The 26,485-nt window shown below is 36.3% G+C and overlaps 1 protein-coding gene across 1 annotated transcript in view; it reads left to right on the top strand.

Moving 5' to 3' along the window:
- The window catches only part of Ranbp3l (RAN binding protein 3 like), a 53,841-nt gene that overhangs the window by 3,716 nt on the left and 23,640 nt on the right, over nt 1-26,485 (top strand). The gene's annotated exons all lie outside the window — the stretch shown is intronic.

The following is a 26,485-nucleotide window of genomic DNA, read 5'->3' as shown; positions in this document are numbered from 1 at the left end:
TCATTTAATTCTTGCAACAACCAGATGAAACGTGTGTCACAGTTCTCTAGAGAAACAGAACTAATGGTGAGTGTGTGTGGCAGGGGAAGAATTTATTTTATGGGATTGACTGACGCAATTACGGAGGTGGCAAATCCACACGCTGCAGTATGGGCTAACAGGCTGGAGATCCAGGCAGAGCCAATATTACCGTTAGACAATGCTACAATTGAAGCATATTCTTCATTACTCTGGAAGGTCAGTCTTCTAGTTCTATTCAGGCCTTCAGCTGATACATGAGGCCCATTCACACTGTGGAGGGCAATCTGCTTGACTCAAAGTTTACCAATTTAAATATAAATCTTATCCCAAAACACCTTCACTGAAACATCCAAAATGTAGATCAACTATCTAGATAATGTGGCCCAGACGAGTGGACACATAAAATCAACCATTCCAGAGAGGTATCATTAGCCTCACTTTTAAGGATGCAGATACTAGGAATCTTCAAGATCAAATGAGTTTTCCAAGATTTGGCAGTTATTAAGATTTGGTTACAATGTTCATTCTGCTATACACAGCTATTTCATAAAATCGATGATCCTAAGTTTACAATGTGTTTTTTTGTTTGTTTGTTTGTTTTATATCAGAGAAACTCCAGCAGGTACTCAAGCTGCCTTGGAATTCCTCCTGATTTTCTTTGCTCTGATACCAATTCTCTGACACCAATTCTCTGAGTGTCCTATAATTCAGCTTAATTTGACACTATCCAGAATTAGGCAAGACCCCCTGCAATTTAAGGTCTCAGTCTCAAAACACTGCCCCATTTTAGACATGACACCAGCCACAAACTTCAGGTGTCCCAAGCCACCTGCACTTCTGCCAGGGCAAACACAAAAAGGCTTCCCACAAGCCCCTCAGATTTGATAATTCTCTAGAATGATTCACAGAATTCAGGAATGTTCTGTACTTAATGGTTAGCATTTATGACAAAGGATACAGATGAACAGCCAGATGAAGAGATGTGTAGCACAAGATCTGGAAGGATCATGAGCACAGAAGGTTCTGTCTCCCTGGAGTCAGGGCTCGCCACGCTCCCAGCGCATTGATGTGTTCACCTACCAGAGAGCTCCACTGAGCACAGGGTCTAAAGTTTTTATCTGGGTCTCATTTTGTAGGCATGATTGATTAAATCATTCACCATGTGATTGAACTCAATCCCAATCCTTTTCCCCATCCAGGAGGTTGTGGGGCTGAGGCTGAAAGTTCCAACCTCTAATGGTATATGTTTGGTCTTCTTGATGTGGCAGGGCCTTCTCTTATAAAAATCTAAAGGTCCCTGTGGGTTTGCTCATTAGCATAACAAAGACACACCTATCACTCTGAAAATTCAGAGTTTCTGAAGAACTGTGCTGGGAGTGGGGATCAGGACCAAATGTATTATTCATCATATCACACTTTGCTGTGATTTTATGCATGTGCTTTGATCTGAACAAGCTTTGTTTAAGGCAGTTTCCTAAAAATCACAAATTTGGAAGACAAGAAATAAAGATTAATGTCATCAACCATTTATTTATTCAACATGATTCTAATGAATACCTACTATGTACCAGATGCTCTATGAGACACTGGGAATGCAAACATGATTCCTGTCCAGGTTGTTTTCTCTTTTATTACTATATAAATATTGTAAAAATAAATAAATAAATAAATATTTTTATTAGTATATAATAATTATACATAATAATGGAATTCATGGCTACATATTTGTACATGCACATAACATAACAATATAATTTGGTCACTTTCATTCCCCCGTGCCTCCCCTTTCTCTCTCTTCCTCCCTCCCCTTGGTCCCTTTACTCTACTGGTCTCCCTTCTATTTTCCTGAGATCTCCCTGCATCCCCCAACACACACACTTCTCTCCCCTGCACCCTAGCTTCCATATGTCAGAGATAACATAACCCTTGGCTTTTTGAGTTTGTCTTATTTCACTCAACATGATGCTCTCGAGTTCCATCAATTTTCCTGCAAATGAGAAAATTTCATTCTTTACGGTTGAATACAACTCTGTTGTGTATACATGGCACATATTCTTTATCCATTCATCCATTAATAGTCACCTAGGCTGGTTCCATTGTTTGGCTATTATTAATTGTGCTTCTATAAACATGAGTATGCATGTATTACTATAGTATGTTGATTTTAATTCTTTTGGATAAATACAAAAAAGTAGTATGGCTGGGTCACATGGTGGTTCTATTTCTAGTCTTGAGGAATCTCCATACTGATTTCTGTAGTGGTTGCATTAATTTACAATGCCACCAACAAAGTAAAAGTGATCTTTTTTCTCCATATCTTCTCCAGCATTTAGGATTGTTTTTATTCTTTTTTGAATTTTTTTTTTAGTTGTTGATAGACCTTTAGGTTTTATATTCAGTGCTGAGAATTGAACCCAGTGCCTCACACATGCCAGGCAAATGTGCTACCATTGATCCGCAGCTCCAGCCCTTGTTTGTATTCTTGAGTGTTGCCATTCTGACTGAGGTGAGATGAAATGTCAATGTAGCTTTGATCTTCATTTCCATAATTGCTGAAGATACTGAACATTTCTTCATATATTTATTGGTCCTTTGTTTTTTTTTCTTTTGAGAAATATCTGTTTAGCTCATTGCCCATTTATTGATTGGGTTATTTCTTTTTATGTAAATTTTTTAATGCTTTACATACCCTGGATGTTAATCTTCTGACAGAAAAGTAGTAAGCAAAAGTCTTCCCCCATTCTATAGGCTTTCTCTTGACATTTTTTTTTCTTTTTCTGTGCAGAAGCATTTATTAATTCTTGGTATTATTTCCTGAACTTTAGAAGTCCTATTGAGAAAAGCATTGCCTAGGCCTGCCTATATGTTGAAGTATTGATCCTACATGTTCTTACAGCACTTGCTAATTCTGGATCTTTTTTTTTTTTTCCCTGGTACTAGGGATTGAACTCAGGGGCAGTCAACCACTAAGCCACATCCCTGGCCCTATTTTGTATTTTATTTAGAGACAGGATCTCACTAAGTTGGTTAATGCCTCAATGTTGCTGAGGCTGGCTTTGAACTCCAGATCCTCCTGCCTCAGCCTTTGGAGTCGCTGGGATTACAGACGTGCCCCACCATGCCTGGCAATATCTGGATCATTGATCCATTTTGAATTGACTTTTGTGCAGGATGATCTAGTTTCATTTTCTATGAATGAATTTGTCTAAATTTTTGTTTATACCATTTGTTTAGAAGACTCTTTTTAGAAGACTCTTTAGAAGACTCTTTTTCAAGAGTGTTTTTTGCACCTTTGTCAAAGATCAGATGACTGTATCTTTATGGGTTTGTCTCTGTGTCTTCTTTTCTGCTCCATTGGTTTATGTGTCTGGTTTGGCCAGTATCACATAAACCATAAAGCTGTTCCTATAACTCTGTAGTATAATTTAAAGTTGGATATTGTGATGCCTCCAGCATTTCTTTTTCTTTTTTGGCTTAGAATTACTTTGACTATTCTAGGTCTTTTATTCTTCCAAATAAATTTTAGTACTTTTTTTTATTTCTGTGAAGAATATTAATTCTACCTATAGATAAATATGGGAAGTCTTTCCATCTTCTAGTGTTTTCTTCAATTTATTTCTTTAGTGTTCCATCATTTTCATTGTAGAAGTTGTTCACCTCCTCAGTTAGGTTTATTTTAGTTTTTTTTTTTTTGAAGCTATGATAATAGAATTGTTTTCCTGATTTATTTTTCACTGAATTCATTAGTGCTATATAGGAAAGCTATTGATTTTTGCATGTTGATTTTGTATACTTCAAGGTATTTTCTAGTATGTGTTTGCTGAGGTATTCAGTAATAAGAAATGAGGTAATAATTCTCTTTGAACTCTTTGGGTAGAATAAAATTTCATTTGATTCCATAAACCTCTAGCTTTGCTGTATTTATTATCATTCTTCATGTTTTAGTCACTGCTTTTGAGGAGTTTGCAAGGCACGACACCTAGCTTAGAACTATGTAAACATGAATTTAAAGTGTAAGTAGTGCCCATGTTCTATGTCATCAAATTTGCTTGGAATCTAAACCACAAAACACAAACTATACTTAGATTGTTGTGAGTGCATAATTTCCTTAAGTGTTTTCTATGGATATTCATGAATTCATTTAATTTCAAAGATGTAGAAAATGTAAGCACTGAGGAATAAATATATAGGCATGAAATAGGAATCTAATAGTTATTATAAAATTAATGCATTTTATATTAAAAGTAACAAGAAAAACTGTTTTACTTTTCAAAGTAGATTTGTATTAGATTTCACTTCTGTGATCCTAAACTAGTGTTGCTGAGTATACAACCTGACATCTTTGGGGTGACACATAATTAAAATGGACTGGGATTATATTTCCGTTTTTCTGTCACTAAAAGGGAGCCTCAATGAGGTGCCAATGAGTTTTGGTCTATCTACAAAGTCATTATTGGCATTTATGGAGTAATTGGTAGAGACAAATATAGAACAATTAGAAAAAGGAGTAATCATATCTCTAAACTATTAGACTTGATCATATTCAAACTCGTACACAGTAGAGAAATTCTTTCCATAATAAGCTTCCTTAACATATGGTACATATGTGAGGATTTAATGTTACAGACTTCAGTTTTTCAAGGTGAAAAGAGTTCTGCAGAAAGGTTGTACAACCATGGGAATATAGTTAATGCTACTAAATTGTACACTTAAAAATGATCAGGATGATAAATTTTATATACATGTATTTTTACCAGACTTAAAAAAAATGTTAATGTTTCCTAAGGCCATCCTAATTACAGTTTTGAAACTGAATTTAACAAACGCAAACCAAAGTATTTCATTCTCCTATTCCTGAAAACAAGCATAGTCTGTTCATCAGTCTGGTTCCCAAAGCTATTTCTTTGAAAATATTAACAAAAATAATAAATTATCTTAATTAAAAAAGATACAAAGTATGTTACCAATATCAAGAGTGTTATAAAGGGTCTCATTACAGATCCTATAGATATCAAAGGAGTAAAATTATTGCTATTACTCCTTAAATAATAATAGTAACCCTTTAATATCTGTAGAATCTGTAATGCGGAAACATACAGAGAAACCATAAACAAAATTCAACACTAGTTGATACACAAACCAAAAGAATTTGTAATAGAAATGAATTTCCTCAACCTGATAAAAAATGTTTACAAAAAGGCAAGAGCTAACATCCCTTGATAATAAAAATTGAACACTTCTAAAGACAATAAGAATGTCCACTATTACCACTTATATTCAACATCATACTGGAGATCCTAGCCAGTGTACTAAGTTAAGAAAAAAAACCTGACATATTGGAAAGAGAAGAAAAACTGTCTTTATTGACATATAATTGATAGTCAATATTGAAGAATCATAAGGAATCTATTTTAAAAAGATACTAGAACTAGTAAATGTATTACCTTGTCAATATACAAAAACAATTATATTTCTATATACTAGCAAAGAAATGGAAAAATTTGAAGTGTTATTTATAGTAAGAAAAATAAAAGGAAATGCTTATTGGTTAAGACAACAAAATGTGTGCAAAGGAAAAAAAAACTTGAAACAAACATTGCAGACAGATGCTAAAGATGATTAGATTACAGAAAAGATATACTTCAAATTCATGAATTGGAAGACCAAATTGATCCTTAGCATCAAGGCCACCATAACAAAAATTTCAACAGACTTCCTTAAAAAAATGGCAAGAGGGCTTAAGTTTTATAAGGAAATGTAAATAAATTAGAATAATTAATCAACCTTGAAATAAAGATCAAAGTTGATAACTTAAACATCTATATTTCAAGCTGTAATAATCAAGAGTGTATAATGTTAGTGTAAGGATGGAAAAATTGTCTATGGAACAGAGCAGGGAGTCTACAAATTGACCTATTTACAGATGATCGTACATGGTTAATTCATTCATGATTTTTGATACCTTAGTCAAAATAGGAGAATTCATTCATGGTTTTTGACTAAGGTATCAATATATCTCAGAGAGAGAAAAGGCAATCTTTTCTATTATAATACTCAGTCAAATAAACAAATATTACAAAAAATGTACCTCAATACTAAACTCTCACAAAACTAATTTGAGATGAAATATAACACAAAAATAAATATATAAAGTTTCTAGAAGAAAACATAGGAAAATATCTTTGCCATCAGAATAGGCAGCTTTTGGTACAGGCACAAAAAGCTAACCATAAAAATGAATCAATTGTACTATCAATATTAAAAATATTTGCTCTTCAAAAGATATCACTAAGAAAAGACTGGGAGGAAATATTTGTGTCAAATATTAGGAAAAAGACTTGTAACCAGAATATGTTAAGAACTCTTACATCTCAATAAAAACAAGTTGATTTAAAATGGGCAAATGAGGCCGGGATTGTGGGCTCAGTGGTAAAGCATTTGCCTAGCATGCATGAGGCACTGGGTTTGATTCCTGGCACCATATATAAATAAATAAATAAATAAAGATATTGTATCCACCTACAACTAAAAAAAATATTTTTAAAAAAATTGGCAAATGTAGATACTTCAATAAGAAGGTATACAAATGGTCAATAAGTCCATTAAAAGATACTCGACAAAATTAGTCTTCAAAGAAATGCAAAATACAACTACCATCGAGTATCAATTCACATCCACCAGAAATGGTAGAACTTAACATACTGATAATATGATGATTGGAGAAAGATGTGGAGTAGCCAGACTCAATGTTACACTGAGTGAAAAGAAGTCAAAACCAAAAGAGTACATTATGTATTATTCTATTTATATGAAAGTATAGAACAGGCAAAACTAGATCAGTGATAGAAATCAGAATGCTGATTGCCCAGAGTTGGAGGAAGAACTGGAACAGGATACTAAGGAACTCAGTGGGATAATGGAAATGTTCTATATCTTGACAGAGAGGTTTTTATTACATGAATACATACTTTGTGAAAATCCACCTGTGCATTTCATTGCATGTAATTTATACCTCATTTTTTAAAACGTGAGATTGCCTGGGAGACCTCATATTCTAAAGCTTTCTGGAGATCTTTATTGGCAACTGCACTGAATTAGTGAAGAATGTCTCAATGGATTTTAGTAACTTTCCCAAGAACGTCATTCAGGAAATATCAAGCCTTCAAGATGAAATGTTAGTCATTACCACAGACACGCTTAATAATTAGTGGTAATATACTGCTTCATTGGTCCCTGAACCTTAGAACTTCTCTATTAATAACATAGCAACCTAAAATTACCAAACTGATAAGATTAACACAGAATATATATTTAAGCATGATTTTAAAAACAATTGTCTAAAAGCTAGGGCTGATATATTGCTCAGTGGTACAGCATGTGCTTAACATGTGTGAGGACTTGGGTTTGATCCCTAGCACCTCCATTTTATATATATATAAAATAAAGACATACTGAGGTCTAACCCTGGAGATATATATATATATATATACACATACACACACACATACATATATATACACATATATGTATATATATAATGATATAATGGAGGGTGCTAGGGATCAAACCCAGATACACACACACACATATGTATATATAGATATATATTTAATATATATTATATATAATGTAATAATATATTAGTATATATTAATATATATACATAATATAGTGTGTGTGTGTATATATATATATATATATATATATATATATCCAGGGTTAGACCTCAGTATGTCTTTATTTTAGGCATCTGTCTTTTTATTACTCAACATCCTTTAGAACCAATGATTTTTCTTACATTTCAGAATTCAGTGTTTTATTATTTTAGTCATGACTGACTCATAACTTATTTTTTAATAAACAGCAAAATGGACTATTTCATAAAATCTTTCTTACCCAACTTTTTTCTCTTCCTTTTGCTTAAACTTATGTTCATTCTTACTTCATTCTATTCAACAAATATTTACTGAGTGCTTGCCATGTATCAGGCACTATTCTAGGTTCTAGTGAGCAAAGTCGTCAAAACTCCCTGTCCATGTGGAGCTTCTTTCTGACAGTCAGATGGCAGACAATAAAGACTATAAATAAGAAATATATGCAGTGTAAATGGTAATAAAGGAGATAGTGAATATGGAGAAAAATAAAGCAGGAAGAATGGAGAGTGTCATAGTTGGGGTCCCATCTAAACTGCATGCTCAGGGAACACCTCATTAAGAAGAAGAAACTTGAGTAAAGACGAAGAAGAGCTATAGAAATTGAGGGTGAGAGTTGACCAAATCTGGGGAAAGAGCAGTCCAGTCCAGTAAAAATAAGTGCACAGAATGAGGTTTAGAAGTCAGTCTCAGCATACATGTGTTTCAACTTTGTTCTTGATTCACTTGTGTTAGTGCATTTTTACCACAGCTGTCCACCCTTTTCTGCAGGAAATGCATTCCAAGACCCCAGTGGATGCCTTAAAACTGCTGATGGTAACGAACCCTAAATATGCTATGCTTATTCCTATACAGTCAATCCAGCTTACCCTTAATTTCTGTATCTGAGGATTCAATCAAACTTGGATTGAAAACATTGGGGTGGGGTTGAGGGGTTTACATCTGTACTGAACATTACAACCTTTTCCAGTCATTATTCCCTAAAGGATATCATATAATATCTATTTACATAACATTTATATTTTATTAGGTATTATAAGTAATCTATAAATTATTTAAATCATACAGGAGGATGTGCCTACATTATGTGTAAATACAACACCACTTAATAATATAAGGGCATTGAGCATCTGTGGATTTTGGTATCCACCAGGGGTCCTGGAACTGATTTCCAACAGATACCAAAGAATGGCAATATAAACATACCTATGGTAAATTTAATTTATAAATTATATATAGTAAGAGATTAACAACAATAACAAATAGTAAAATAGAATAATTAAAATATACTGTAATCAATGTTATTTAGAAATTTGAATTGTTTATTTCTAAAATTTTCCATTTAATATTTTTGGATGGAGGTCGGCCATGGTGACAAATTGAAAAGTTAAATCATAGATGCTTTAGTCAGCCTTGCATTGCTTTGATCAAACTACCTGATAAGAGCAACTTAGAGGAGGACAAGTTTTGGAGGTGCTCACTGTTTTGGGCATCCCAGTCCATAGTGGCCAACTCCATTGCTGTAGGCTCAAGTGAATTAAAACATAATGGCAGAAGGTTGTGGTAGAAGAGTGCTTCTCCATTCATGACAGTCAGGAAGCAGAAAGAGAGAGAGGAAGGGGTCACTAGGAAAAAAGACCTTTCCAAGTAACTCCCCCAGTGATTCATCTCCTCTAGCCACACCCCACCTGTATACTAGTTACCACCTTAGTCACCTATTCAAACTAGGATGGATTGATTAGGTTAGAACTCTCGTAGTACTATCATTTCTCCTCCAAACTGTCCTTTGTTACTTCAGGCCATATTTGGAGTACAGGAATGTTTGGAGGACATTTCATATCCAAACCATAACATTCTCCTTCTGGCTCCTAAAAGTTCATGTCCATCTCAAAATACAAAAATGCTTTTTGTTCATCTCCGAGAGTCTCATTGCCTTAACAGTTATATCATTTCCCAAAAGTCTAAGTCTAAAGTCTCTTCTGAGACTCAAGGCAAACTCTTGGCTGTGAGCCCCTGTAAAAATCTAAAGCAAATTACACATATCCAATATACATTGGCACAGAGTAAACATTCCCATTCCAAAAGGAAGGCATAGGGAGGCGCATTGAAATAAGGGTTGGAGCCAAAGTGGGACTGAGACTCAGTTGGTCCTAGAACACTATATAGAGCATCTAGGACACTTGGCTGTAAGATATTATTTCCAAAGGGCTTAGATGGTCCTGCCCCTTTTTCCTTGATGGTTGCAGTACACATGGGTTCTTTTTTAGCCTGACTCTTTCCTCAACCTACTGTTGAGAAAAACTGTTGCTTTTCTTGGCAGACTGTCTGTGTTACTAGCATCTCTTGATTCCTGGATTCTCTATTCCCCTTCAGCTCCACATTCACAGCTTCATGCACTACCCTCTCCAGGGTAACCTGCAGGGACTCCAACCCTGCTACTCTTCATCTGGTCTCATGGGCTTCCTTTGAAATCTCATGGAAACCTTAATGTCCTCTTAACTCCAACATCCTGAATTTCTACAGAACCAGCAACATGTGAATGATACCAAGTTTGCTGCCAGCTCATGTAATAGCTGAGCCCTCTGGAATCATGGCCTCAGTGGCCTGGGAGTGCCTGAGTGGCTGATCATGGTGAAAGGACTTCCTAGGCCCTCTATAAGCAAGAAGGGCAGCCCTGTGATCTCTTCTCAAGGAATTTTTCAGTTCTACACTCTTGAGCCTACAGTGGGTGTGGTCTTGTAAATTCCTGAGATTCCTTCAAGCCATTTTTCCTATTTTCTCTGTATAAAGTACTTAGCATCTCTTTAGTGGCTATAATTTCTTCAATGACCAGTCTTCCTTGGGCCTCAGTTCTATAATCACTTTTCTGGCCAAACTCCAAATTTTTTAAATCCTTAAGCTCTGATTTCTGCACCTGATTCTCACAGTAAACTTGGCTATAAGCTTCCAGCAATATCCAAGCCACTGCTTGAATGCTGTTCTGCTTTGAGATTTTCTCTGCCAGTTGAATTAGTCCATCACCTTTAAATTCAGCTTCTCACAAAGTCTCAGGACATGATAAAATGTAGACAAGTATTTTGCGCCTGTAAAAATCTAAAGCAAATTACACATATCAAATATGCATTGGCACAGAGTAAACATTCCCATTCCAAAAGGAAGGAATAGGGAGGGGCATTAGAATAAGGATTGGAGCCAAAATAGAACTGAGACCCAGTTGGTCCTAGAACTCCATATATGGCATCTACAGCATCTAACATGGGTGGCCTCTAGTTCACTTCCCAATAAAGTTTTCATTTCCCTCTGAAATCTCATAAGCACAGTCCACATTCCTACAGATATTCTGGTCCTCTGAGTTCCCATCAGGATTGCTTATGAAGCTCTCATTACATTCTAAAGCTTTTCCACTTTGCATCTCCATACTATCCCAAATTTATCCTGTAAACAATTTCACAAGTTTCTGAACCACATAGTCAAGTTAGTCAGGTTAGACCCCATTCCTGTTACCAATTTCTGTATGGGTCAGTTTTGCATCACTGAGACAAATATACCTGACAAGAACAACTTAGTGGAGGAAAAATTTTTTTTGGCTCATGGTTTCAGAGGTTCAATCCATGGTCAGCCAACTCCATTGCTCTGGTCCTGAGGTGAAGCAAGCATCATGGGAGAAGGGTGGAGAGTGCTCTTCTTTTCATGGAACCTAGGAATCAGAGAGAGATAAGAGAAGGGGCCTCAGAGAATAAAAACCCTTCCAAAGCATGTCCCCAGTGACCCACCTCCTTTAGCCATGCCCCATCTGCCTAGAGATATTACCTAGTTATTCAAATAAGGATGGATTATTTAGGTTGTGGCTCTTATTATCCAATCATTTCACCTCCAAACATTCTTACATTAACATAGGAGCTTTCTGGCAAATACCTCATATCCAAACCATAACAGTAGGTAAGAGGGACTCCTATATAATAACTTAAGCATTACATGGAGAGTCCCTGCAGAGCTTATTGAAACACAGTTCCCAGGTTTCATACCAACTTTCTATTCAGAAATTCAGGGTTGGGGAAGGAGAGGAAGTTAATTTTTCATTTCCAGTAAGTTCACAGATATGCTGATGCGGAGATCACACTTTTAAAAACTCCTTTTATTGGAGGGACAATGAGACCAGAGTGACTGAGTTAGATTAAGTGAGCATCAGGAATTTAGTTGAACAATCAAGGGGAGAGGAAGGAAAAGGCATTGAAATAATGTTTTGCCCACTATGGGAAACTCTTTGGCTTTGACTGTGAGTGGAGTGGGAGATGTTTCATATCAACTTCAGCTAATTTGTTCATTCACAACCTTTTGGGAGGTAGCAGCCACCAAAAAGTTAAAGATAGGGTAAGTTATTCCTCCACAATTCATTATCATGTTAAAATTAATCAAGTCTTAGATGAAATCCTTTTAGATAGATATTGACCAAATGATCTATTAATAAACAAGCATAAAATTGTTCATATGATGTGCCGAACTCTGTTTTTTTAAGTAATCTGATTACATCTTGCCTAAAAGTTTTGCTGAGACAAAACAGCATCCCACAGGCAGTATTCTGTGTAGTCAGTCAGTAACCAGGAATTCCTCTGTCCACAAATGGACACTGAACCTGCAGGATAAGCCCCTGGGCGTTGGGTTTAAGAGTATGGGCTACAGGCCTTGCCAGATTCTTCTGTCTAGTTTATGTAAGACAAGGCAATATTACTAAGATATTTTAGGCCATCTGAAGGTCTTGAATACCATTGATTGCACCGGTGAAAATTTCTCATGTTCATTATGCTCATTCTTACAGTCTTTGATATTGACTGAGATAGAAAAATGAGGAGCTAGTAATGAAAAGCCTCTGAGATGTGGGTTTCCTGGTGCTGGCATCTACTATTGGGGTATAAATACCCCAGTGAGTCAACAGATACCACCAAAAGTAGTGAAATTTAACTCAGCATATAGATCATACTGTCTTTGTTGGAGCCTTCTAAAGTCAATTCAACTGTCATAACAAGAAGCAGGATTTTCTCACATTTTTTACAGTAAGGCATATTTAAAAAAAATAATTAGACGGTATATAGCACATTAAGGTAAAGTCAGGAGGCTGACCCCAGGGGACAAAGGGCCAACATCTGGGCACATATACAGCATACACCAGTGTGCTGCCACGTGTGGGCTCAAGAGCTGGCATTAGCACAACTTTAAACACATTTTGCTATTCTTTGTTGTGAAGGGCTATGTACTGAGCACGTCCCAGACACTGTAGACCGCAACTTCCAGTAGAGGACCTATAAAATTCCTTTCAAAATTAAGATTCTGAGTGGGGTTGTGGCTCAGTGGTAGAGCACTTACCTAACATGTGTGAGGCACTGGGTTCAATCCTCAGCACCACAAAAAATAAATAAATAAACAAACAAACAAACAAACAAATAAAGATATTGCGTCCATCTACAACTAAAAATATTTTTTTTAAAAAATTAAGATTCTGTGATATGGAGAGACAATGTCAGAATGAATGGAAGAACTTATGTTGTCCAAGCTTTGAGAACAGAAAAATGGGTTTCTGTCCTAGCCATACCACAGTGTTCATACTTTACTCATAAAAAAATCAAGTTTATGGATTGTTTGTTATAAGCCAGACACTATTTTAAGCACTTTTCATATATTTGCTCATTTCTTCAAAAAGTCCCAGGACCTCAGAGCTGGGGTCTTGGGCCAACCTCTTAATCCAAAAGCCCTTACTCCAGAGCCCATACTTCAGTCCCAGCTTACTGCCTGTTATGTTGGCACAAACCCTCAGCTAAGCAAGTATAAAGGAACTGACTGGTAACTGGCCCTTGAACTCATTTTGTGGTTTGGTTGTTCAAAACAGGATGCTATTGAATCATCAAATAAATTCTATGTAATATATATGTGTATGTGTGTGTGTGTGTGTGTGTGTGTGTGTGTGTGTGTATAACTTGGCTTTGACTGTGAGTAGAATGGGATATATATATATATATATATATATATATATATATATATATATTATGTTCTATATATATAACATAATATAGAATATATTATAAAATATAATATATATATATATATTATGAAACACATCCAACCATCCTCAGAAGGGTATATTTGACTCTAAAAGAAACAGGTGAGAATGCGCAGATGTATCAATTCTAACCTATCAGTCCAAAGCAAGTAGCTTGCTGACTAGGTTAGTGTTTTTGCTTAACGCTAAGTAACTGCACAGGCTGTATTTCTCACACTGCATGAAGCATGCAAGGCAGCAATGTACCATCTTTGGAATTGAGTTGATATGGCCTTAGAGAGATAGTTGGGTTTTTGACAAAATAAACAAACAGGATCCAAAACTTCTAATTAAAAAAGGATCATAAGTAGTCATATTAAAATTCACTTTTTTAATTTAAGCTGAGAACTCTATTTCAAGTGCTGGCATGATTGTTATGTTAAATCATTAACTTGACTTGAAATTTTAATCAACATTTAAGCAAGGTAAGTTTCACACCTGAGTTGCGTTTTAATGAAGTCTGTGGGCAAATCTGGCAAAATATTGAAAAGTCAGGATTTAAAGCAGTAAATGTCTGTATTCAGTTAGAATCTGCATTCCTTGTATTCAATGATCAGACTCCTTGCTCACTGTGGCTGGCAGTAAACAAACAAAAGGTCACAGGATGACACGGAGACTTTTAACCCCGTGATAATCTGAAGGTGTTGGTGTAATGACCTGTTTAAGCAATTGGCATTAAATCTTTTCTCACTGTTATAAAATTCATAAGGAGGGATATTGCCATTTAGAGAGAGAGAGAGTAATGTAAAGTGAAGAGAAAGTCTGAAAATGTTGGAAGTGGACCATTTTAAAAGGTCTTGGGGTGACTGTGTTAGACTTTAATTGACTGCAGAGGAATGAAGTTGCAGATAAAAATTTGTGCGTGCATGTATATTTATTTTTATAAGTAGAGTATGGGTAAGACACATACCAGTGCTACCGATTATGAAGTTCTGTTTATTTAACAAGACTGACTTTTATTATAAGGAGGTTCATTCTCAAATAAGGATTAAAGTTTTAGTGTTTTCACCATTTTTTTCCCTGAAAACTTTATAAGCTAAAATTAAGTAGTAGAATTGATTGCTTTGATAGTAGGATGAAGCACAGAAGGTTTGAAAGAATTTTTTAGAAAACAATCCTAGCTACAAATTCAAATATGAAGAAAAAACATAACAATAAAGAAAACAAATCTAAAATATATAACGTACCAAACTTCTTTTATAGTTTCAGTGTTAAGCTCCAAATACTGTTTTTGTCCTTGCTCATGGTAGGCAATTAAATTTTACTAAATGAATCAATACTGTTTTTCCTAAATAGTTCATCCAAGTGATTGACATTTGTAAATTACTGAATGTTAAGAGCTTCAAAGATCACTTAGTTCAACTGATTTTACGTATCACAAATATGAAACCAAAAGAGAAATTAGTACTCAAAGTCAGCGGTTAATGCAGAGCCCGGACTCTACTTTTATTTTCTTCTAAGAATTTTATGATATGATGGCCATTATAAGCATCTAAAATGGATAGAAAAATTAGGAAGAGATAACTTTATCTTATTTAAAAAATACACATAAGAGAGTAGTTTCTTGATTTTTAATAATTATTAAATTATGTAGAGAAAATCATGAATATGTAAGGGAGAAGGAAAAGAAGAAGAAATGAGGGAGGAAAAGATATGAACTACATGTGAGGAAAAGGGTGTCATAAATATGGGGGTCAAATAAAAGCAAATAAAGGAGGAGGAGGAGGAAAATGGAGAAATGCTGAAACAATGGAATATTATTCATTATTCAGCTTTTTAAATTAACGGAATTCTGATACACTTGTGTGAGGTACCCAGAAGAGTCAGATTCAGTTAGAAAACAGAATCATGGTTCCCAAGGGCTGAGGGGAGAGTGGAAGGGGGACTTATTGTTTCATGGTGCAGAGTTCAGTTTGGGGTGATGAAAATTTTTTGAAGACCCTGGGGATAGTTGCACAAGCATGTGAATTTACATAATGCTACTTTGCATACTTACAAGCAGTTATAGTGGCAAATGTTTTATATTATTTTATCACTATTTAGACAACTTTTAAAAGTCATCACTTAATTCAAATATTTCTCTAATCTTGTAATCTTGGTTTGTCTTAATTCTTCATAATCATGAAAGCTCAAAGGAAGAAATTTATAGAATTAAAAGATTGTTTTCAGTTTTCCTGAGAATTTTAAAAAATCACATAAATTTTAAGAGTGAAAAATATTTCTTTTGTAATTTTCTTTAGCATGACAAGCAAAATGTTTATTTCACGTATATAAATTACTATCTGGCCTTTACTTCTCCAAACTTGTTCTAGTACAATGTGATAAGATATCTGCGGCAGCCATCACATTCTGCCTGTTCCTGTCCCTGAGGCCTGGTAGCAGCTGAGTGGAGCCCTCAGGGCCTCTGCAGGTTCCTAGAGGAGAAGGGACACAGGCCTTCTGGATACCAGGGCTTGGCTGGAAGCTTGGCTTCTTTTTTTCTGACTAGGACTTCAAAGACTAGTTCTCAGTGGAACAACATCCATTTATTCCTATGAAAATGGGCAAGCAAAAAACCTTTTTCCTTCCTTGCTCAAAGTTCAAGACAAGGAGAAATGTTTCAGGAAAAGGGCTCTGGAATTGGAAGACGTTGCAATCCCTTTTCCATCTGGTCTGTGTTTTGGGAATCCATGGAGAGATTTAAAAATAGAGTGTTTCTCCACTGAAGAAGAGTTTAAATTTATCTACATTCAATACACAAAGATATTAAATAGTGATTTAATTCTTATTAATATGATATTTTGTGTCAAAATCACCTCTTCAGCTTTCACAGTAAACACTACTAGGGAACTATATAAAATCAACTTTAAGAATATACCATTCTGAACATGCATCTGTGTCTGCTTATATATATATATTTTCAACATCCCTGGGAACCTAGGGTTTATTTCTATTCTCCCATCCCTCAGCAAAATGGAGAGACCCACTTCTAACATATGGGAGCATTTTCACACTGCAATATATTCTGAGGAGAATGTGATTACAAGTACTGTCAAATGAAATATGCATTTCCAAATGGTACTGGTTGACCACGCCCATTCTGCACCTTTGTTAGCCCTTGGACCTAAATGAGGAAGTGATGTAGAGATCTTCCTGGCATTAACAATTCAGAAGTCCCAAATTTTGCTTGATAAAACAAATTCAAATAAAGATAATAAGTACCCTTATCACAAAAACAAATAATAGGGTTATTTACAGACAAAATAACACCTGAAATTATAGAGAAATGGATGTGCTCTGTCAAGGGTAATATATTTTTTTGTCATTTTTGCCAGTGGCTAAAAATAAATATTGATATGGAGATTTCAAATTGCTAGAATCACCATGCCATTTGCCTAAAGACATTCCTGAACAAACCTCATTGGAGTCAGATTATGAACAAATAGTGGCAAGAATAAGAGAAGCATCTTGCATGTTTACAGATGGCCATATGAAAGGGTAGGAAGACCCATATAGTATGGGACCACAGCTCCACCAGCTCTGCACAGAACCATGGGAGCAGGAGAGAGACATCATACCCTCACCATGTCACCCTTTAGAACAGAAGAAGCTGAGCTCACAATGAACTCACAGTGGAAGCCCTGAGGGAAGCTAACCTAAAGGAAAAGCCATGAGAGTTGGAGTCATCTCTCATGAGGTGTTTTGGTGTCAGATCCCTAAGTACCATTCATGTGACTTGGGGCATATATTGTCATTTCAGAGTTTTAGTTCCCTTTTGAGTAAAAGGGTTTAATAACTTACCTCTGGAGGATCATATCATGTAATAAGAGCTGCAGCTTACTAAGCATTTCTTACAGCCAGGCTCTGTGCTAAGCATTTGACATGAGTGACCTGGCTTAATCATTAGAATAACTCTGGGAGGTAGGCCTTATGCTCCCCATTTCACAGACGAGGAAACCTGGCCTCACTCATGCAGCAAATTAAGGGGAGGGGGACTTGAATCCAGGTCCATTTTTTTCCCAGGGCCATTTTTTTCCCAAAACCTAAGTTTTTAAAACTATATTTTCTGGCTCCTAGTAGTCATTCATTTATTCACCAAATATTAATATATCTAAATGTTTCATAATAGGTAAAATATGATGCTAATTATAAGTTGTCCTATTATGCCAGTCCATAAAAGAAACATCCTGGGAGATCAGCAAGATTTAATATTTTTAAGCACTTGTTAAGATTATACTAATATTTCAAGAGGCAAAAGTGCAAAGAATAGTCATAACCTTCATAAGCATCTCATATGCTAGCTACTGTCTTTTAAAAGGGAGAAAAAGAAATAATTCAAAAGTAATGTTTTGACACTGAAACAACTTCGAAATGTAATGGAGCATGTTGTAATATCATTGAAAATGCTCTGCTGAAATACAAAGAAGGTCTCATGAAATCATTATAGTCCTGATCACTCTCAATACAGTCACACAATGACTATGTCTTTGGGGATCAATTACAGAATATTCTCAAAAATTATAAAGCCAATTTCTTCAGACATTATGGTATTTGACGGGGTATTTCTGCCAGATATTCTGTATGGAATGATATAATTATTTGGATTTAAGAACCTGTAAACCTCTATAAAGACATTAGTGAAGGAAATGACTTTAAGAAATGAGAATAATTTTTCTTCAATTGAATTGTTACTGCTGCACACCTCAAGGTTCTACAATGAAAATGAAATTTAAGAACCAGGCTACAGCCTTCTACCACGTCTGACTGGATTATAAATGAGGCAATGCAGTTTGGAGTCAAGATGGGGGTGAGAAGTCATTCAATAGAACTTTCAGGAGTCGGTTCTATTTCCAGAAAGGCAAAGCAGCATGTGTTTAACATGGCCTCTGAGGTTTCTTGTTCTTGAGCACATTAGAGATTTTCTTAACCCTGTGCCTTGGTTTTTCAAAATTGGTCTGTGTCTAGATCTAGACCAATGCACAAATCAGTTAGGAAAAAGTTGAGTCTTTGGAACTTACCATGAATGGATCCCTTGATGATTATCAGCAGAAGATGAGTTGGGGAAATGGGATGGACGAGACAAAGGTCTGGCCAGTGACGGTTGTATCAGTGGGACTGAGAGTTCCTTCTGTCCTTTCTAACTTCCTCTTGTGAGATGATTCCCATTCTAAAATGAATGCTTTCTTCATCAACTTGGGATTGACAAGAAGAGTAGCTACTTTCCTCATTTTATTCTCATGCTGATTCTTTTTTCCTCTAGTGTGTGCTTCTCATAAATGAATCCAAACTAAGAAATGGCCGATTTCTTAAAGTTGGCAGTTTATAACTTCACTTCCAATAAATACTTAAAGCATTTTTTAAAACTTCAGAATTTGATGAAAAGAAATAAGGGCTTCCCCCTTTTATTTCCTATATGTCTGTGGCTTTTTTTTTTTTTTTTTTTTTTTTTTACAAACAGCTGTTATTGACAGTATATGAAATTGGTCTGAGTTTCAGCAGAGGGAGCCAGCTGTGGTCATTGCAGGAGGTCCATTCATATGGGGTCTTAAACAGAGCTAGTGCTTTGAGTCTACCTGGAAACTTGCTGTGTAAACTGCCCCCTGGGATCCTGATTATTTTACCTTCAAGTCAGTACAAAATATCTCATAAAATAGAACCCAGAGAGTCCCATCACAATTAAGATTGTCACCCTGTGGTCCCAACACCACCTCTGTAAAGACATATTTTTTTTTTAAATAGTTTTATGGGTAATTTGTTGTTTATTACAATCCTTTTGCATTTTTACAGGGCTCTCCATATATGGCTAGAAATAAGTAGAGAATACCTTGTGCTTGTGATTCTTTTGTGAATTGGCACAGGTCCCTTTTTCTCCTGGGGCTACACTTTGTCCTTTGTCCAAACACCTTTAGCAGATTTTAATATAGCTTTGGGCTTTTGTTTGTTCTTTAAAAAAAAAAAAAAAGAGATCATGATTGTGATGCAAACCCTCTGTTTTTTTCTTCCCTGGGTTCCATACAAAGATTGAGAGCAACTGCTATGATTTGTCCATTTTTTTCCCCCTACAGATAATGCCATTTTCCACATTTAAGAGTTCAGAAGTTTCAAATTCTTGTTGAAGAATCTTAGAACTATGACAAATTCTTTTGATGTAATTTATGCTTCCAGGTTAAATTTTTGCTTTGCAAAAACATTGTAATTAGCATTTAATAATCTTACACAGTGGCATTTTCTATTTTTTTTTTTTCATTAAAAAAGCCAGATTTCAGGCATATTATTACAACAGAAAACAAACTTTTGCATCTGAGAGGAAATCATTCATGACTTCAAGTGGAAAATCTGAATGGCTAATTTCAATATCAATATCAATATTTTAATATCCTTATTGAAGGGATTTATTTATCTTACATTAAATCATAATAGTCATAGTATATGGTTTGTATACAAATTATTTTCTATTTGGGAACACTAGAGTCAGTTTCTATTTCTGCCAGATTACTCAGAACATCCTGCAGGTTTAGGGTTTAGTAAATAACCGCAGTAGTCTCCACTACTGTCTTTCTGGATTTGATCTCACTTGACAGAAACCTGGGTATGTATTTGAGAACTCCTTCAAAAATATTAATACGTCCCTAACTCACCCAGGGAATTTGTAGAGTGCATATGCTGACTCAGAAGGTCTGGGGCGGAGCCTGAGATTCTGCATCTCTAACAAATTCCCCATCAGTGCTGCTGTCTGTCCGGACCACACTTTGAGAAGCAAGGCTTTCTAAGACTACTTATGGGCCACTGCCTGAGTTAAGAAATTTCCTAATATTAAAAAATAAAAAAAGTAAGAAAGGTAGGGGAACAAAAGGGAGAAATGAAGAGGAAACTAGGGGTAAGAATAAGGTAGTGAATGAAAAGTAAAAGAAAGACTTGGGGAACAATGAGGTATTTCCACCAGAGCTGGGTGAGCGCACACAACACAGGACTAGAGGGCACAAGGGAAAGGCATCCAAGTTTACTGAGTGTCTTCTGTGCACCCTGTAGCCTGACATACTGCTTTATGCTTCTGGATGTGTATTATGTATAGAGATGCCACATCTGGATATGTAGAGAGATAAGTGCATATGTGGGAGGTAGCGCGATATATATAATATATGTATATATGTGTATGTATATAGATATATATTCATACATAGATGACAAATAGAGAAATAGTCTGCTTTGCTCCAAAAAGGATTGAAGAGAAAGCTGCTCTCACATGCTTCCATTGCTTTAATCTTTAATTTTAATGAAGATTAAAGCAATGGAAAATACATTCAGAAAGAGAAATTAAAAAGCTAAGACTGGAGTAGTTTGATTAAAACACAGCTCTAGGACTATCTTACTTAAAGTCTCCTCAAAGCTTTGCTTTGACCATCCAGAAAGCCAGATGCACGCGACAGAGGTTGAAGAAGATATGGACCTAGAAAAAAGTATTGGGGAACAGAGCGTGACAGCACCCAAGAAGAAATTAGAGAAGAGGATGTGGCAGAGACACGTGGAAAGGTCCAGGAAGAAAGGGAAAGGAATGTGCAGAGCTACCAGGGATATAGTCCAAGTGGATCATTTCCAGTCTTGGTAGAAATTACAAGTGGCCCATTAGGTAGGAAGTACTGCCATCCTTTTTCTACCAAGACTTTTTCCACAACCTTTTTTGAGCGCTGGCTTGAATACCACGGTTCTATCCAGGGTGGATACCTTGGTTTCCATCTTCCCTAAACTATCAAGCAGCAATATAATGTCGGCCATTCTCAGAGTGGGAGAAGCTGTGTAGCAGACAGTTTGGGGAGTTCTCAAAGTGTCTCCCTGTCCACTGGGACTCTGGGTCACAGGTACTCCACTCTTAATGTCTTCTTCAGGTTTGGGGATCTTCTTTTAGCTCACTAGGTCTTTGCAAACCCCCTCTTCTGAAATAATTTATAAACAAAATCCTCCAATTACTTTCCTAGTTGAAGTAGTTTTGTCAGAGACTTAGTGTCAATCAAAAGATAGAAATAAAGGGTAGGAACAACATCTTACTACCCACCTGAAATTTGGCAGGGGGGATTGTGGTACGTATTAAAAGAGGGGAAAAAATGAGTTCATATTTATTAAGGGCACTGACTGGGATGACACCTGGGAGTCCAGAAAAACAAAACTATTACATATATGCATAATATTCAGCTAAATTCTGATGTAGTGACTTGATTGAATGTTTTGAGTAAAGATGAAAGCCAGAACACAACATGCTTTCCCAGGGTTTAGATGGCATTATAAAGAGCAGATCTACAATTATTCTCAGCCAGTAGCAATTGCTTTCTGAATTCAGTGATTCCATCTTGCTCACACCTTTATTTCCATGTATTTTAATGCAAAGAAAAGTAAAACCCAAGAAATAAGGTGATAGATGCTTGCTAGATAGTATAACTCAGTAAGAGGTCTATCCTTGGCAGAGAGCATGAGATTTGTCCTCTAATTGTGGACATCTGACATTATGATAAAAAAGGAATTATTTTCAAATTTTGATTTTAGTTTTCAAAATTGTGCATATATGTGTGGTTTAAGAAACAAAAATGGTTCTATACGACTTTTTTTTAAAATAGCAATCTTCTTGTTTTTTTCTTTACTTTCACTTTTCTTTTTTTAAAAATATTTATTTATATTTTAGGTGTAGATGGACACAACACAATGCCTTTATTTTTATGTGGTGCTGAGAATTGAACGCGGGTCCCACCTGTGCTAGGCCAGCGCTCTGCTCTACCGGTGAACCACAATCCCAGCCCCTTACTTTCACTTTTCTTGATCCCCAGACTCAAGAGCATTCAACCCTCATAGCAATTTCTTTAGATATTCATCTCTGCATCTCCAAATATCATACATATAGTGCTGTTTACCTTATGTCTAGGCATTCTTGATTCATTACTATAAAGAAATTTGACCCCCTTTTATAGATTTGACTAGACCCTGCGATAACCACCACTGCTACCACACACGTGCATACTTTCAACTTCCCCATCTTCTCAAAATTGCTCTTAGTTTTATCAGGTCAGTATTTCATATTGACACTGTTGTGACTATGTGGACGCTATTGTAACTGAGTCTCGTAATGTATTACAATTACTTTTCCTTTCTTGCCCAACTTTTTGTTTTCTCTGGAGTTTATAGTTGTATCATATTTTTTGTTGTTTTCTTAGTCCTTCATTTACATATCAGCAGTCAATCCCCAAATTTTCCTCCAGTTTCCTAAATATCCTTCCAAAATATTCAATCACTTGAGGTATGCAATTAGTTTTATCCCTTCTTCTTAAAGGTTTCTATCTTGAAGTCTCCCCTATTCTGGCCTGGTTGCCTATGTTTGGTATACTGCTGTCATTCTGGGACATTTCCTCACGGTCACTAGGGAGACTGCCTTCATCTCCCTTCAGTGATGTCTCCTGTTTCTGGGATCCTCAGTCTGCCAGCTCTTTCAGTAGAGCACCTTCTCCAGAAGGATCCTGACAATGGGTAGGTGTGACAGACATATGTGGAGACCTTGAAGTCTGGAAATGTTTTTATCACATCATCACAGTTAACAGTTAATATTAGTATATAATTTTAGGGTGGAAATCATTTCCCCTCAGAGTGCTGAAAACATTGTCCCTTTGATTTCTATTCTCAGTGTTGTCGAGAAACCTTAAAGCCATTCTGATTCCTGGCCCATGTATACGTGACCTATTTTATTCCCTTCTGGATGCCATTAGGACCTTTTCATTGTCCACGGTGTTCTAGGATTTCATAATATGCATTGATGTGGTTCCTTTTCACGTCCTCATCACTGAATGGGCTCTTACAATCTAGAAACTTATGTCCTTCAACTGGGGGAATTTTAATGATCTACTTGTTGATGATTTCATTCCCTCTGTTTTCTATATTCTTCTTCCTACAGCTCCTATTAGGCAGGTGTTTAAGTGACTCTTGAGCTGACTATCTGGGTTTTCTCATATCCTTCTTCTATTTTCTATTTCCATTCATTTGCTCTGCTTTTTGTGATATTTATTTAACTTTATTTTTTAGATCTTCTATTAATTGTTTTGATCAATATTGATTCTTTTGTAGACTTTACTATTCTATTGTTAAATATAATTTCTAAGGGCTTACTCTTACTCTCTTTTTTAAAAAATAGAGCTCTGTGTTTACGTCATGGCTATTAAATATTTGTGAGAGTACTCATGATATATCTGTATTTACATGTGTAAAATTCTACGTAGTCTTTTTCATTCAATTTACTCTTATCCTGTTTGCTTCTTTAATCCCGTGTCCTATGTCTGGTGGGTTCTTGACAACCTGCTTGTATTTAAGAGAGGGGCACTAAAAAGCTGTCTGGCAGCTGTGTGTACCTGAAACGGGGACTCAATATCTGGCTGGACCATTCCTTGGGGAACCTTTTTGCCAATAGCTTTAGGAAATCTTCCAGTTCCCTGCTTGGAGGAAATAGACCTGGCTGCCAGCATTCTGTGAGCTGAGAAGAATCGGGGCTGCACATTCTGCATACATCACGGACAGAATGATGTCTCCTTTATGCATCCACATGCTAAACCCCCAAACCTGTGAAAATGTGCCCTTCCATGGCAAACAAAAGCTTATGGATGTGATTAAGTTAAATATCTTGAGATGGGAAGATTCTTTTAGATTATCTGGGTGGGCCCAGGGCAAGGATAAGGGTTGTTGAAAAACAAAGAAGGAAGCCCAGAGTCAGAGTGAAGGAGGTCAAGGCAGAAGCAGAGGTTGGAGCAATGTGGGCCACACTTCTAGGGACAGCGTTAGAAGCTGGCACAGGTGGGAGGTGAGCCCCCAGCCCTGCCAGCTCGTTTTAGATGTCTGACCTCCAGAACTGTAACATATTTAATTGTATTGTTTTCAACCACTAAACTTGGGAAAATGTGTTTATAGCAACATCAGGGAACTAATATAGCAGGTAAACTTTCACCTAATCGTACCCTTTTCATTATAGAACCACCACTTTAATTTGTATCTGAGGCTGATGTTTTCTTTTCTAGGGAATAACCTTCCCATCTTTTTCTAGGTTAGGAGAGGGACAGCTGCTTTGCTGCTGAATAGACAAAACATCTTCCTATGTTCAGCCACACTTCACCCTTCTTCCCAGAGCCCTGAGTGGTACCGGTTCCTGAGCTTTGGTGTTTTTGTCGGGGTAAACCGGGTTGCTCTCTGGCATGCCCAAAGCTGTCCTGAGCTTGCGGTTCAGCTTTTCTAGATTGCTAAATCAGTAATTCCTAGCCTTCCACCTTCCAGCTTCCAAAGTCTGGTTGTTATTAATTGTGTTTCCTTGTCTTTGTAGTGTCCCCATTCCCAAAAGCACTTTATTATTGTATGAGTTCTGATTTCTGGAGGAAATGCAAGTATATGTGTGTGTCAATCAACTCTGACAAAGTTGAAAAAGTATATATGCTACTATTTTATACTTATTTTTCCTTGTCATGATGCATATTATACATTTAGAAATCGACTTGTTCTGGTAGAGCTGTGTTGGATATGATGGATGTCAATGCTGTAGTTTTGATCTTGAATATGCCCCAAAGGCCATGTGTTAGAAGATTTTTCCCTCAGGAGGTGCTATTGAGAGAGGGTGGAATCTTTAAGAAGTAGAGCACAGAGGGAGGTCTTTAAGTGATTGGAAGCAGGCCCTTGAAGAGAAGCTGTGGTACTCAAGCTCCCTCCTTTTTCTCTTTTGCTCCCTGGCAATGAGGTGACTGGCTTTGCTCCACCATGCTTTTCCACTATAGTCTACTGCCTCACCACAGGCCCAAAACAACAGGCCAATCAATCATGGTCTAGAACCTCCCAAACCATAAGCCAAAATAAACCTTTTCTCTTTATAAGTTAATTATCTCAGGTATTTTGTTATAGTAACAGAAATCTGACTAACATAGTCAGTACGACATGTTGAATTTAAGACCAATAGTTTTGGAGGAGGCAGGACTGGGTTTAATTAAAGGATTTGCCATTTCCAGTGGTATGACTTTGAAAAAGTCACTTAACGAAGACTTAGTCTTCTTATCTATAAGTTGCAGAAAACAGATTGAATCCACAAAATGATTTAAATTATTATGTTAAATAAGATGACTGAAAGCACTTGACCCACAAGGTACCTCCATTATGGAGCATGTAAACCAAGATTGAGTCATACAGACAGCACTTTATGTGATTTCTTTTACCAGGTACTCAAGGTGATTTTTTTTGTGGGTCAAGTGAATATCTTCTCTTAATAAAGCATTCAGAAAACAACAACGAATATAGGGATTCACTGAATGCTACATGAACCTTAAAACAGTCAAAACAAAAAAATTACTCCTCAGGTGTTGAAGTATTTCTTTCCATCCTTTTATTAATTCTTATAATAAGACTGTATTTTAAACTTTTAGTTATTCCTGTTGGAATAAAGACAAGTCAGCACCTAGGGAGTCTTGTTCTTCCTGATGGGATAAGAAGGACTCCAAAGATAACTCCAAAGATAACAGGGAAATGGCGGAGGGAAACCACCTATCCTGGCCTTCTCCCTGCTTGAAGGCATGCTGTGGCCCTCCACGTTGTCCCCCTTCTGCCACCGAGGAGTGTGTGACTAATAAAATACCCAAGCCTTTTCTGTTGGGTCCTCAAAGTTCTTTCTTTGGGATTGATAAACAGTACACCGAGGCTTTTGTAGACTGAAGTTGGCCATTTCTTTTCCCTTTAAAAAAATTAC

This window comes from Callospermophilus lateralis, chromosome 5, assembly GCF_048772815.1.
Source record: "Callospermophilus lateralis isolate mCalLat2 chromosome 5, mCalLat2.hap1, whole genome shotgun sequence".
Classification (NCBI taxonomy): Eukaryota; Metazoa; Chordata; class Mammalia; order Rodentia; family Sciuridae; genus Callospermophilus; species Callospermophilus lateralis.
Note: the sequence above shows the minus strand (reverse complement) of the source record. Positions and strands in the feature narration are given on the sequence as shown.